The sequence below is a fragment of the Cololabis saira genome, chromosome 18 (genome assembly GCF_033807715.1).
Source record: "Cololabis saira isolate AMF1-May2022 chromosome 18, fColSai1.1, whole genome shotgun sequence".
Taxonomy (NCBI): Eukaryota; Metazoa; Chordata; class Actinopteri; order Beloniformes; family Belonidae; genus Cololabis; species Cololabis saira.
This window is the reverse complement of record NC_084604.1, coordinates 29,819,366-29,835,274: the sequence shown is the minus strand read 5'-3', so window position 1 is coordinate 29,835,274 and position 15,909 is coordinate 29,819,366. Positions and strand designations below refer to the sequence as shown.

General features: G+C 38.4%; 1 protein-coding gene across 2 annotated transcripts in view; it reads left to right on the top strand.

Annotated features, from left to right (window-relative positions):
- The window catches only part of tmem200a (transmembrane protein 200A), a 31,176-nt gene continuing 15,267 nt past the window's right edge, over positions 1–15,909 (top strand). For both annotated transcript variants that reach the window (XM_061746618.1, XM_061746617.1), the window contains exon 1: positions 1–639. The gene's annotated coding sequence lies outside the window, so the exon portion shown is untranslated. The remainder of the gene's footprint in view (positions 640–15,909) is intronic.

Here is a 15,909-nt window from a genome sequence, read left to right as displayed (position 1 = left end):
CTGGCTTCTATGTTCATCTTCTTGGAATAAATACACGCGTTTTTTTCCCCACTGCTTCGTTTATGCTGGTTGGAAAAGCTCGCTATTGATATTTCCAACCCACGTTTTTTTTGTTTTTGTTTTTTTTTTTCCATCCAAATCAAGTTTTTGGAGGCGGACATCAGGAAATCCAGTTTTACGATCCAGCCTGCGGAGACAACAACAGCTTTTGCGGTCTTTCACCTCTAAAATAAAACCCCGGATTACTTCTCTGTTAATTAATTGCACCAGGAACACTTTAAAGCGGGTAAATTAGTTACAAAAGGGGGCTTTATTTGGTCATTATTGGGGAGCCTCGTCGCCTGTGCGCACCACGAGCTGTTGCGCGCGGAATAAAGCCATCAAACCGATCATTTGAAGCTCTCAAGTCCTAGTTTGAGTCAGGAAAAGTGTCATTAAAACTGTTCATCTATCCACAAAAAGGGGCCTGGATGCTGGATAAAGACCCTGCATGGCAGCTGTACTGTCGTTTTAATTTCCCAGCCATGGCATCTCACTGGAAGTAGCCTCAAAGTGGAGAATGACTTTCGCTCAGGTTAAAGCGTAATCCACCGGCACGCACAATGGCACCGTGACAGTGGAAACTGGACTTTAGTAAAGGTAAGAAATGAACTGCGTGTCTGCTGGAGGAAGGATTTTAGACGACACAGCTGCATACTTTCTGTGTTATCTAGATCTATATTTAATAACGTCTTTATTAATATTTAAAGACCAAACAAGTTTAACATCAGCCACAAGTCCCAGTGGGGCTGATTAATGGACACATATTTGTCATACAGTAATTTAATGAGACATGATAGTTTATTCGTAGCCTGTTGTACTCAGATGATCACTTGGATGTTCTTCACTTGGGTGGCTCAAAGATGGGTGACAACAGTACTGGAGTTGAGGGGGGATGAGGGGGGATGGAATCCCCCCTGAAATAAAAACAGTAAAAATCACCCCCCCTGTAAAACTGCCATCCCCCCTTTCCATCCCTTATGTCATTTCATCAATGAATGTGGTTTTACTGCTATTTCAACATTTAGAGTCATCACCAGAAAAATAACACCATAAAAATAACTTATTTGACAATTTTCACCTGTTTCAAGTACATTTTCACTTGAAATAAGTAGAAAAATCTGCCAGTGGGACAAGATTTATCTTCTTATTACAAGCAAAAAAAATATTGTTCCCCTGGCAGATTTTTCTACTTATTTCAAGTGAAAATCTACTTGAAACAGGTGAAAATTGTTGTTTTTTCCAGTGATGAGTCTTGTTTTAAGTGTAATAAGATTTTTTACTAAAATGAGACATTTTAACTAGAAATAAGACAAATATTCTTATTTTGAGTTTTTGCAGTGAAACATTTTACTGTGAAGGACAGAGGCATATTGATAAGTTCAGAAAACTGTTTTTTATTTTTGTGTTTTGATGTATTTGATGTAAGCCCAGTGGATATTTAAGGCTTACAGAAGGCTGCATTTAACTGCTGCTATGTCATTCCTGCAGGTGTTTTGGTCAGTGCTATTAATTGTAATATATTATATTATTTGTAATGAGCACAAATTATCTGTCCCCATATGATAAAATCCACCATCCCCCCTGATTTTTTTTTACAACTCGAGTACTGACTGACAGGACATCACTGGTGGTCAGTGGTGAATTTATTTTTCTTGGATGCTATTAAATACATTTTAAAGTTTCCATTCATGTATGGAAATATTTGACACTATATGTGTTCCGTCTTTTACTTCATAGAAAGCTATTCATAAATCGTATACACCCATGCAAAACCCATTTCCTGTGTTAAACCAAGCTATTTCTGGAAAAAATGACTTAAATAATCCCAGTTAAATTTGGTCCTCTTTAATTTGTGCCAGCTGCATTATAGAAATATCAGCAATCAGACTTGCCAAATGGGAATTTCCCTTGACAATTACCTGCTCAGCTAACACATGGCTTTAATCAGGCTTTAGAAATTCTACAAATAATGCTTTCAAATTAGTTAATTCGAGTGTTGGTTCTGGGTGCAGTCTCTTACCATAAACCAATTCTTTGTATTTGTACCATTAAATAACCAGCTCTCAGACAGGAAAACTTATTCCAGTACCACAACACTTTAGAAGTATTTAAAAATGTTCAAATCAACTCAGACCTGGCACTACCATGAAAACCAGACCACACACTTGGTTCAAGTCAGTCCTAAAAGGGTAACAGTGTCTGATTCACCCTCCTTCAGATGACATCCTGCTCATTTTAGAGCGACAGTGCTTTTGTGAAGAAGGTTGCACATTCTTGTAAAGACCATCATCAGTTGTTTCCTGTCACACTTGAGTTCGTCACATAATGAACCATTGCTGGCTTCAAGTTGTAATGTTGGATCTCTTTTATGGGCTGCATTATGTATTATACGTTAGATGTGAAAGCAAGAGCTAAGAAATATGGTGAAAGTGATAAAAGCTTTTAAAAGTGCACATTTCTCTCTGCTCAGTGAAGGTCAGACATTCAAATGACAGCGCAGAACACAAAAGCCTCCTGAGTGGAGGGCCACTCTAGCAACAGACGCCCTTTATTTTGCAGTCGCTGTGAAATAATGTTGAATCAAGTTTAACTCTCACCTTGGGAGCTCCATGAAGAACAAGTGTATACATTACTGAGCCAAGTGGCTCATAATAAGATGTTATTTAGCTGCTTTACACTTTATGAAAAACGGCAACTGTTTAATTCGAGAATCATTAGGAAGTCAAGCAACATGTCAGTTAATCCTCCTTCACAGAGATCATACTTGCTGGATAATCCTTTCTAAATACCTCCATGGTAGGTCAGCAATTCCTTCATTCTGTCACTCCAGAGACCCCCAAGGATGTGATAAGGGAAATAGTGCTTAGCGTAGGCTCCCAACAGAAAAAAAATCATGGTTTTATTTATTTCTTAAAAGAAGCGAATAGATAAATAAACAAAATCTTAAATCAAACCAGATATAAATATAGAGTTAGTTACAAAAGTATCTGGATGGGGTTGTTATAACTTTGCCTTCATATACAGTACCACCACCGGATTTGAAATAAAACAATCAAGATGTGATCAAAGTGTAAGCAAACTACCCACATGTTCATGACATCCAAAGTATTTTAAACAAATCACTGAAAAAAGGTTAATTGGCCAGATGTGGTCCATTTCCTCAGTACTTGGAGACAAACATGAAGCAGATAAAAGGTCTGGAGGTGACATCAGGTTTTGAGTTGGCATTTGAAAGCTGTTGGACTGGAGATACTTGTTGTAACCAAATAGACAGTTTGGTTTATTCTTAAGGAAGAAAGCACCGATGAGGCAAGGCACGGCAAGTTTAATTGTATAGGACAATTCAACAACAAGGTGATTCAAAGTGCTTTACAAAGACGTTAAACATAAGTCGACGACAATGATTAGGGGTGTGCAAACAAGAGTACCTCACGATTCGATTCGATTTCGATTATTGGAGCTTCGATTCTTCGATTATAACGATTGTCAAATTCGATTCGATTATTGGTGCCACGATTCTTCGATTATTGTGATTTTTAATGCTTTTTTCCATACAAGATTGATTTTGTCTTCATCTGTGGCTACATTTGTAAATAAATAGCCAATCAATTAACTCAGTTCCTCTAACAACACTCATTAAGTAAATAACAAGGTTTTTTGAACATTTGACATGTATTTTTCAAAGACACAAAATAATTTATTTTATGACTATGTAAACATTTGCTCTTTGACTTAGTTAACTTTGACCAGGGAAAGCTGCACTTGCATGAGAGCGCCCTCTATTGGAGGAAAACACTGAAAACGGTCAAGCCCTGGATTTGATGAGTTCATTAATTCAAGTAAACAAGATACGTACTTCCATCAAATTTATTTAGTGTAAACATATCTGCCATATTTCAAGTGAACAATAAGAAATGTGCATTCTTGAAAATGAAATGATTCAGCAGCTTATTCAGTCTGGAATCTGGATAGGATAACTGTAAAAAAAAAAAAAAAAAATGTTTTAATTAATCGATTCCAAATCGTCACGTGGCGCATCGTGATGCATCGACACATCGATGAATTGCACCCACCTCTAACAATGATAGGAGCTATTAATCCACAATCAACCACATTATGTATCAAACATAATGAAGGCAGTATGATAGCGTGAGCACGTTTGGCTGCCAGTGACGGGAGCTTATTAGTGCTTATTGATGACGCGACTGTTGACAGAAATAGATGAATTCTGAGGTGATATGAGCTGTACTCTCTGCTCACATTCAGGCATCTTACCAACTGATAAGATAGTGATTCACAGCACAGATTGAAGAATAACCCTAAACATAGTGATAAAAAACACACTTTTTAAACCCCTAAAGATGGGGGTACTTCTCTTAAAATAGCTGTAATTCCAAAAGGATAAAAAACGTATTTTTGTGAAACCTCAAATGACTTGATTGTTTTATTTCCAGTCCATTTTTGAGGTGAATTAAGGCAAAATCGTAAAAAGTCCATCACTGTCTGAATACCTTTGGTCCCATCTTTATGGAAATAATAATATCGGATTCTTATGGTTGCTGTATAGTTTTGGAGACGGGGTTCCTCGAGTCCCTGAAGGGTTCCTAGTGCCAGTTTTGGCACCAATGCTGTAGAGAAGTTCAGATGAGTGTGCGACTGTGTGGAAGACACAAATGAGTCACTTTGCTGAAACACAACAGAGGCTCTCTCCACTACACAGCCATACACATGCCTGACACGAGCGCATGATGATTGAATCCAAAAGTTGATTTAATTGAGTTTAACTGAATTCATTCCAGGATGCGATGTTACTGATTAACTGTGAGTTAGTTATGAAAAAACAACATCAATCATCAAAATGATGAGGGAAAAAAAACCAAAACAAGACAAACGACTAAAATGGTGAGGAGGGTGTAGGATTGGACACTGGAGTGCTGCCAAAAGGTCAGTGTGAAAACACAGAGTGACATATTCTCCAGACAGATGACTCACCCTCAACCATGAGCTCGTAGGAGAACAGCACACTCCCTCATAATCTGTTTTTCTTTTCCTTGCACTGTTTCCTTTGACACTCCTTCATCGTCTCCCACAGGAGCTTCTTGTAATGTAAATTAAGTTTGAAATGTAACACTCAAAGATGCATAAAAAGTGCAAGGTTAAAACAGCTTCTTCTCATGACAAATTAAATCAGTTTTGGCACCAAGTTTCCCGTCACCAATTAGTCCTGCATGTGCAAAAACATCATCCAATGTGCTCTTTCACTTTGACTCTAAGCAGAGCGTTCATGTCCTCTCATGATTACAATTACCGACTTCACAGCTGCACAAGTTTTCAACAGGCAGACTTAGATTCTACTAAAATGGTTTGAAAAAATCTGCAGGAAAGTTTGTCAGATGTCAGCCAAAGTAAATTTATTGCATCATGAATTTATTCTGGACAACCAACAGCATGCATCCAGGCCCAAATATAGATGGTGCCATTATTGCTGTGTTGTCTTCTTGTCAACTGTTGTTGGCTATTTTAAACTCTATATCAGAGAGAAATTGCTTCCACTGGGAGCATGATTCCTAGGTGACCAGTTGTTTCCACAGGTGTTGATGCGGTTCCACTTCTTGTCACTGCTCTTGACATTTTCAAAGTGACTGGATGTGAGGACTTCATCTGGAAAGGCATGCACTTCTCAAATTGTTAGGGGTGTAACGGTACACAAAAATCTCGGTTCGGTACGTACCTCGGTTTGGAGGTCACGGTTCGGTTCATTTTCGGTACAGTAAGAAAACAAAATGCAAAATATAAACGTGCTAGTTGTTTATTACACACACACAAAATAACATTGGCTCTACGTGTGCCGGCGCTAGGACCCCGCAGACGCATGGTGTGTCGTCGGGCAGTGTTTTCCTTCATGCTTCCCTGCAGCGTCACATGCAAACACAAACACACGTACCTGGCAGAAACATTTCTTCATATAATGTTGTCTGTCGCCCGCGATATTTTTTCTTTTTTTGGCCGGCGCCATAGTTGGCTGGCTACAAACTATACATCCCATAATGTATAATAATATGCCCGCGCTCTCAGCAGTGGTACTCGCGTCGTTAAGGCTGATTTATGGTGCCGCGTTACACCAACGCAGAGCCTACGCCGTAGGGTACGCAGCGAGCGGCCGTACGGTGCACGTCACTGCGTACCCTACGGCGTAGGCTCTACGTCGATTTAACGCCGAACCATAATTCAGGCTTTACTAGGCAACGAAGCAGGTTGACTCACGCTGCAGAACAGCGCTGCAGAGGCGCTCATAAACGTAAATGATCATTGTTTTTTTTTTTTTTAGGCCTGGCCCCGCCAGGCCTAAACAATGGTAGGGGAAACACTGGACTTGTCACAATTATGTGCTTAGCTCTTTAGTTCTTCATTAGTTAGTGCTTTTTTCTTTAATCTTAATACTTTCTCGGTGTGAGCGCAACTGCAGCAGCGCTCTGCTCCACAACGTGTGGTCCTCTACTTAATATGTCCGTGTGGAAACTCGTTCGGTACGCCTCCGTTCCGAACCGAACACGCTATACCGAACGGTTCAATACAAATACATGTACTGTTACACCCCTACAAATTGTTAATCATTCTTCATGAAGTTCCTCAAAGGAGTCTTACATTTCTTCATTTCTATACCTACTTTCTTCTACTTAGGGTCAAGGGGGTTCTGCTGGAGCCTATCACAGCTGCTATAGTGTGGTGAGAGTAGCAGCGAGAGTAAATGGAAAGGTTTACCCAGGTCACCGGCCCATTACTGGGCCATAAGAGACAAATGAGTCAATCAACCATGAAAGCTCACACTCACTTCTGTGGATGATTTGCAATCACAGATGAACCTAACAGGCATGTTTTTGATTGTAAAGGGAGAGTACCCTAAGAAAACCCACAAAGGTACAAGGAGAACATGCAAACTAAAGCCCAACCGGAGGTTTAAACCGGGCTAATCATTATACGACTGGGCTTCCCACAACACTGCACTTAAGCCCTTTTTAAACAAGAAAAAAAAGGAAAAAGTGAAAATCTGATGGAATTTTCCCAGGTATTTGTCCCAGGTGTGACATACCTCTGTCCAGAAAACACAGGATTCTGGTCCTGTAGCTCCTCTTTTAATCAAGTATTTAGTTCTCTGTGCCTTACAGCAAGTTTTAGGAGCTGCAGTGAGCTACTCAACTCCAGTTCACACTAAAAACCCTCTTCTATGGCTCCTTTGAGATAAGTCCTAGAGCTTTGTGCTGCCCAGTCTAGCCCTCACTGGTTAAAATAATCAACTACATCGATTATTATCGATTATTTACTTCAGCTTTGTTTTAGTGTCATACAACACTTGAATGCTCAGTCGGCAAATGTTCATTTGCAACTGCGATGCACCACACGGCGTTCGGGAGGCAGCGTAGTTTCTGCTATGGTAACTGCACACAACCAACTGAAGAAGAATGACATATTAACGATGGCAAAAATGGGAGGAGAATAAAGATAATCGCGGGGGGACGTCAGGAGATGGGCTACACAACTTTCTAAAGTATGGCAATATTTAAAAGAAAATTAACCAGCAAAAGAAGTGAAATGTAGTATTACAGCTGTCATTGCATGGCAGCAGCACAGTGAGACGTGGAGGGCACGACTAATCAACTAGTTGAAAAAATAAATCACAGATCAAACAGCTACCAAAATAATTCTGAGTTGCAACTTTAGTGCTACCGTGTAAACATTAATTTTGACAGAAATTCCTCTCAGTAACTCCTGAAGCTTGTTATACTCTGAGGCAGAAAACTGAGCTCACAATAACTTACACAAGAAAATGGTTTGAAAGAAATATGTGGCCCTCAGTTTTATTCTCCAGTTATTGCATCTTCCTCATCTACAATAATCCATAGACAATTGATATTGATCCCTCTTCCACCTTTAACTTTGATTAGGCCACACAATCGCTCTGGCATCATTCTCATTAGCTTCTGCAATATCACAATCGCAACATCTTCTCCAGCACATCTTAATAGTTCTTAATAGGGTTAAGGTCTGAACTCTGTGGTAGTCTATTTATGTGTGAAAATGATGCCTCGTTCTCCCTGAACCACTCTTTCACAGTTTGAGCCTTGTCATCTTAGAATATGCCAGTGCCATCAGGGGGAAAGAAAAACATCCAATTGATGGAATAACCTGGTCATTCAGTATATTAAGGAAGTCAGCTGACGTCATATATTTTAACACATAAAGATGCTGAACCTTGACCTGACCTACTGCAGCAACCCCAGATCATGCATGGGCTTGTAGGTAGGGCTGGGGATCGATTCAAATGTCAAGAATCGATTTGATTCCGATTCTTAAGATTCAGAATCGATTATCAAGATTTGATCCGATTCGATTCGATTCCAATATTGATTTGGGTTAGTGTTATTAAAACTGTTTTTTGAGCTGTTGCATGAATTATATGACTGTAGTTATGCAAAATATTACTACTAGTATTATATTGAGATTAAACAGCAAGTATTGGCAGCTAATGATGCTGTAAGGACCAATCAGCTCCCAGAATGCTGATAGAACTGTTTTCAGAAACATCATGTGGGTCAGAATTACCAAACAGATGCAGGGAGGAAACAGAGACGGATGAAATCGGTTTTATTTTTTCCCACATTCCGTTTTTATTTGTTCCATTTTCGGTCTATTTTGGTTTTTAATTTTTGAGCATTTGGTTTTTAGCATTTTTTGCAAATGTAACCCCAAGACAGTATATAAAATAATGAAATATAGACAATTTATGCAATTATAACCTAACACTTTAATGTTTTCATACCTTTAAACATATTTAAAGGCAAAAACATGGCACCAGTTATTCTCGTGTCCAAAAAAACATTCCTTTTTTGGGGATAGACAAAAAAATAACCAAAAGTTGTAATGTAATGATGAAAAATAAAATACATTAAAAAAATTAAAAAAAAAAAAAGATCTTTAGACATATGAATCGATTTTTAGGAATTAATATGAGAATCGATTTAGAATTGGGAAATCGATTTTTTCAACACAGGCCTACTTGTAGGCACAAGGCATGATGGGTGCATCACTTCATCTGCTTCTCTTCTTACCCCGATGTGCCCATCTCTCTGGAACTGGGTTGAACCTCCTTCCATTGCTCCATTGCCCTCTAGCAAATTAAAGCCTTTTTTTCAATTAGCGTCACGGATTAGTGGTTTTCATAAGGTTACACAGCTGTTTTGTCCCAATCCCTTGCGTTCCCTTCATATTTGGTAATGCTCTTACTTTCACCACTAAACATAGCCGAGAGTTCTGCTGTTTGTTTTTTTTACGATCTGGTTTGGATCATGGTCATTCAAGATTTTTTTTTCTGACCACTTTTCTCCCTTGAAGATGATGGTTCCTTGCTATCCTTCCAGTTTTTAATAATGTGTTGGAAAGTTCTTGACAAAGTTTCAACCCTTCTGAAACAGGCTTAATTTACTGTGAACTTATTTGTTAGTATTTCTGTGTCTCTCAGTTGTACGTGTGTGTTTTTGTCTAGGCTTTTGAGCCCAAAAGTATTTAAAAACGGTTGTGTTTATGTACAATGTTGCATCAGTGTTTTTTCATCATGTCTTTCTTATCTGCTATTGAGCGTTTGCTGTTAATGGTAAAGCAAAAAAAGGCAAAAGCAAAAATGGTTTGGACTTCTGCACTTCCTGATTTAAAGCTCATAGGTGGAAATGTGGGCAGCCTGGATACGTCTGCTCTGAGCTGGCTGTATGACATGATAGTGGTACCCTGTTAATACGAACAGCTTACTGGGATATTTTCAGACCTATTGGGCTCAAAGCAAGTGACAAGGTTGGGTTATGTGTGAATCCCACCATTAATGATAGATAAAAAGAAGCAGTTGTCATGTACAGGAAGAGACCCAAATCAATCTAGAGAGAGAAACAAATGTCACACAGGATATATCCCAGCTGTTAAATTAAAAATAAAACTACTGGAAGAGCAGCCGTGGGGCTTTTCTGCTGCTTTTTGACCTCTGATACTTCTGAAAAACCACCTCAGGAATGAATTAAGTGATTTGTGAAACTTCTGACTCTAAAAACAGATTTGTTGCAACTGCCAGGCACATTCTGCACAATCCCTGTCATAGCTTTATGTCATTTGTCATCTCATTTCAGCTTTCCCTGTCACTTGTGCTTCCTGGTGGAACAAGAAAATAAGCTTTAAAGGATCACATTAATAACGGCTTAGATGCTCCACTATATTAAGCTGGAGCGTACTACTACACTTTACTCCACTGCACTGTGAAGGAGTATCCTATATGAAAATATCAGGGTTAAGGAAATTTAAATGTAACTTTTCCACCAGGAAGTGTTGTTTATGATAGCTGATAGGATCACCAGAAATGCCAACGGGTTGAATGGATTCAGCGATGGGCTTTTAACAGTCTTGTTCTGTATTTTCATTGCTATTGTACCACCTAGACTAGATAATTATATGGTAGCACACCATACTCTGTAATAATGGTCCTTCACAAAATAACAAAATAAACAAAACCCCAAAAAATCCACAACACATTTTGTGAATTACTCTTGAATTGGGTGAGAATAGTTTGTACCACCATCTTATTTTGCTGCTTCTTTTGCCGTTTTTCTTTTTTTTTTCCTTCAGGGGATCATTTGCTTACATCTTACCCTGTCTTTTGCATCTTCCTCTGTCATAGTAACCAATATAGCCTATTTCACCACATCCAGAAATCACCTTATTGGTCTTTTTCTCCTACCTGGCATCAGTATGAAGGCATCCTTCTACTAGAATGAATGAATGAATGAATGAATGAATGAATGAATGAATGAATGAATGAATGAATGAATGAATGAATGAATGAATGAATGTCTTTTCACTGTACTGAACCAACTCACTCCGCACTTATAGACATGACAACTGTAATAACAAAAATGTAAAAATGCATTTAACTTAAAAGATTAACAGATGGGGGGTAGTAGGGCTGTGCGATTAATCGATTTTAAATCTAAATCGGATTTATTAATCAAGACGATGTTAAAAAAAGGAAAATCGGAAAATCGATTTTCCTCTCACACAATTTAGCACAATTTAAGCATAAGGCAATGTGATGTCATAGTTTTTTGTTTCTTCTATAACTCTTTTTATAGAGAGAATGGCGTGAAGGACCCACGGATTGATCGTGCCATCGGGATTTGTAAGAAGGTCGTCAGTTCTTTTTCATATAGCTGGAAAAGAAAAAGAGAGCTGACTGCATTACAGACAGAGCTCGTCTAGTCATCTTTGTAGAGATTGTAAATGTTGTCACTTTACTAAACTCAAGGAGGATTTACAGTATCTTTCAATTGCACTTCATTCCCAATAGGGAAATTTGTTTGCTATTTTTCTTTAAAAATAAAGATACAATATTTGAAACAGTTTATTCCATTGTCTTTTGTAGTTTTACCAAAAAAATCGAAATCGAAATTGAAAATTGGGTTTTCAGAGAAAAAAAATCAGGATTTTATTTTTGTCCAAAATCGCCCAGCCCTAGGGGGTAGGAACAAAGTTCATAGACAGTTGAGAGATAGAAACTGTTCCTCAGACTTGTGGTGCAGCATTTCAGGGCCCTGTAGCACCTTCCAGAGGGCAGCAATGTAAAACCATGATCAAATGGATGAGAGTTATATCTTATAATTCTTGAGGCCTTGGTGCAACATGCTCACCCCAACCGCTCAAGTCTGGTGCACCAATGAATTGTTTTGGGCTATGTCAACCACACTCTGGAGAGACATCATGTCTGCCTCTGAACAGTTTCCAATCCAGAATGGAGTAATAATGTGTATTTACTATCCCTCCTCTTAATGTGTCCAAAAAGTCTGGATCTAGTTTTCACCATCTTCAACTTGCATTCTCATAATTACATCCAATAACATTTCATTTACACACATGTATTGTGTCTTTATTCCTCTTCTTTCAAGCATATACAGTATATCTCAACCATTCCAAGTTTCATTCCACCTGCTGCTCTCAATACATATCACAATGTAGTGCTGGGCGGTATACCAGTTCACACCGAATACCGGTGTTTATTTTTCTTATGATATGAATTTTTCATATACTGTAATACCGTTGAGTATGTACAGTAGCGTACACAACGTTGGGAACGCCGCGCGGCGCTACGTTCCACCGCGCTGGACACTGTTTGTGAGGGGACTGTTTAGCAGTAGTGATGCACCGATTGTTCGGTAACCGTAATTGTTCGGCCGAAAATGGCAAAAAAAACACTTTCGGTGTTCGGTGGAATAAGTGGGGAAAAAAACCGAATAATTAATAACGGCGTGGTAATATAAGGAAATAGACTCGCCGCTCCCGTACCGGTTGCGCACCACAAACATAAATCGTTGGCCAACCAAAAAGTAACCACATAAGAATTTTACCTAACATTCACCAGGAGGTGGAACCAAAACAACATAATGCTGGGAAATTAAAAAATGTTCAGTTTTTTTATGTTCAATAAATATTTTCTACCTTGTAATTTTGTAAAAGATTTTTTTCTTTGAAAAGCATGCCTAAATCAAATTTATTGGATTTAGGCATCCTCCTCATGACAGTAAAATAGGCCATTCTAAGCCAATTTACTGCGGCAAATCATTAAAAAATGTGGTTAACACCCAGTTGTGCATTAAAAAAAAAAATACCGTGATATACCGTGAAACCGATATAATTTTGAAAAATACTGTGATATAAATTTTTGGTCATACCGCCCAGCACTATCACAATGTCATCTGCAAATTAAAAAAAAAAACACAATGTCTTCTGCAAACTTCATAGTAAGTGGAGACTCCTGGCTGAGCTCATCTCTGAATCCATCCATCACCATGGCCACCATGCCCAACGAGAAGGGTCTTAGAGCGGATCCTTGATGCAGTCCCACCTCCACCTGAAATTCTGCCGTTACTCCTCCTGCACACCTCACTGCTGTCACGCTGCCCTCATACATGTCCTGTACCACTCTAAAATACTCACTTGCCATCTGGTTTCTCATACAATATTGCAATTACTTCCTCAGTACACTGTTTTTCACTTTCACTAAATCTAAAAAGATATCAATTAAATTTCCTCTGACTTTCCCCGTATTTCTCAATCAGCATTCTTAAAGCAAACACTACATTGATAGTGAGCTTTCTTGGCATGAAAGGATGCTGCTCATTTTATTACACTACAGCAGTACTCTGTGTTTTATGTTTAGATTTGAGACAAAAAAACTTCTGGCAGGTCATTAAGTCCAATGATTTTGATGGCAGAACCACATTTGGAATTAAAGATTCATAAAAGAGAAAAGTTGGCTAAGCTTTATCACAATTTAAAGTATGTTGTGCCATTAGTATCAATTCAGAAGCAGTGTGTTTGATATTCTAAGTGTGTCACTGTGTTGAAGAAGTAGATCAAGATCTTTTTCAACCAAAGGGGTTAATTATGGAAGAATGTGTTATTGATATGAAATCCAAAAACAAATCCTTTAAAGGAAATCTCATTATTTCCATGATAATACAACACAAACAACATTGAGAACAAAACCTACATTAAATGCTGCTGTACACATTTGATCAATAGAATGAGTCCTTTGTTTGAAAGTGGATTTTTGGGGTGATTTGGATTTGAATTGTGTCTTATTAACATAAATTAGTGAGATAACTTTTACCTGCTTTTTCTTAACATCATGAGCTGTAATATTTCCTGACCCGGTGGATTTGCAGGCGTTAAGGCTAACTTGGGCCTTAAATAGCTTAACATATTTTCATTTAACAATTTCACGTTAAAGGCTGCATGTTTTTTCAAATAGGGACGTTATTGTGTAAGATATTTTTGTTTTTGAGTCATTCAAGGTAATTCAGTCAAGCCAAGCAAAAGAGCAGAGAGTAAAATAGCTCTTACTATTCTGAGCACAGAAACTAATTTAGCCATAAAACACACCAGGGAGGATGGGCATGTGCAAATGTTGTTCTGTGGGTAGTTGTGCTCCGTGGTAGGTGACCTTCAGCAGCAGGGAGACGGTTACCCATCTCTCCATTTAAATTCAGCTCAGTTAAAAAAAAGTGCTATTGGTGCGATGTTTTTGCTGGGCTCAGTTAACCACACCGTAGCAGTTCATGACAGAAACAAAAGCAAACATCATAGTGGAACTTCAACAGGGGGGACACACTGCTCCAGCTGGAAGAGTTTCATTTCTTTTTTTTCATTCTTAACTCTCCCCCAACTTCTGCTCTCTCTTTCTTGACACCACCTGATTTTCTCACGTTCCTCTTCCCCTTCTCCAAAGAGCCTTAAGACAAATCAAAGACAAAATGCACAACCTGAATGTAAGTCATATCTCGATATTTTCTAGCTGAATGGCGATACTCGATATATATCTCGATATTTTTTCTGTGCCTTAATTGGGGTATCCCCCAAAGCATTATAGCATAGCATCTCTGTTAGCTTCATTTTTTTCTGAGGCAAACCCTTAAAAAAACTGTCAGTTTTAATACAAAGCCTCGTGCTAAATGTCACACAGGTACATTTATTAACAGAGGTCTGCACAATATCGAAATGTATAAAACAAATTAAATAAAAATAAACTGCCTGCATATATAGAATAAAAATGCTTCTTGAATAAAATAAAACAAATATCCCTTTCCTGCATAACAATTAAATTAAAATACCCTGTGCAATTAATACAATGTAGACAGTAACAGGCAGACTTTTCCACTGAGGTTGCCAGTTGTGCAAATAACAAAACATTTGTGCAAATCTCAAATAAAACATTCAAGTCAATTTGTCACAAAATAAGCTATATCAAAATCATTAACAAAAAAAAATGTAAAAAAAAAAAAAAAAAAAAAATTTTTTAAATCGATATAAACGATATTGTCTCGTACCATATCGTGTTTGAAAATATATCAATATATATTAAAATCTCGATATATCGCCCAGCCCTAGTCTCTCTCTTTCTTCATCCCCACCTCTTATGCCATCCGTCTTGCTATTTCCCACTTCCACCCTCCTAATTCCACTTGAGCATCCTCCGGTGTGCCTTCCATTCCTCCTCTTCTCGGACGCACCTCTATGAAACTGATGTGGAAGAAGAGTTTGAATATATTCCTACGCTCATGCTGTGACGTAAACATTTGTTTTTGGCCAATATCTTCACCTAGAACGTTCAAATGATTGGTGCACAGTACTGTACCTGTCATTCCTGTGCACACAGCTGGTAGTTGCTATAGAAACATGTCACCTAGGAGCAGCTCATGTGGTTGCTATAGGGACAACACCTCACATGATGCCTTCTATAGATTCGGCAGCTTGTTATGCTGCTAAAAAAAGGCACATTTGCATCAACATTGTGTCAACATTTTTAAATAACCTTTTTTAGATTAGCCATTTGATTATCAATGAAGGGATCACACAGTGACTGGTTCATTATTCATTAATCTTGTTTAATGGAGCGGTAGATTATGTTTGTTTTTTAATAGGATATTTTGAAAACAGCAAGTATTTCTCTTTACAGACTAAATGATAACAGACTGAAGGATTTCATATATTCATCATCCACACACACACAGTGTGTGGATGCAGCATGGTGTGCCGATTGCCTGTTAGAGTGTGTTTACCGGTACTTGTTATGTCATTTAGGCACTCCTCAGCAGAAAACCTTGTTGTGTCAGAGCTGGAGTGGTTTTCTCATTAGGCTGCTAGTGTGGCAGTTATGACAGGAATTTTTCCTATTTTTTTTTGTCTGTGCTCCTCTTGTTTCACACGCCAGACTCTTCAGAAGAACAGTACTGATGCACTGGGCTTGCATCCCCTCCCCGCACTTTCATCACTGCCAGG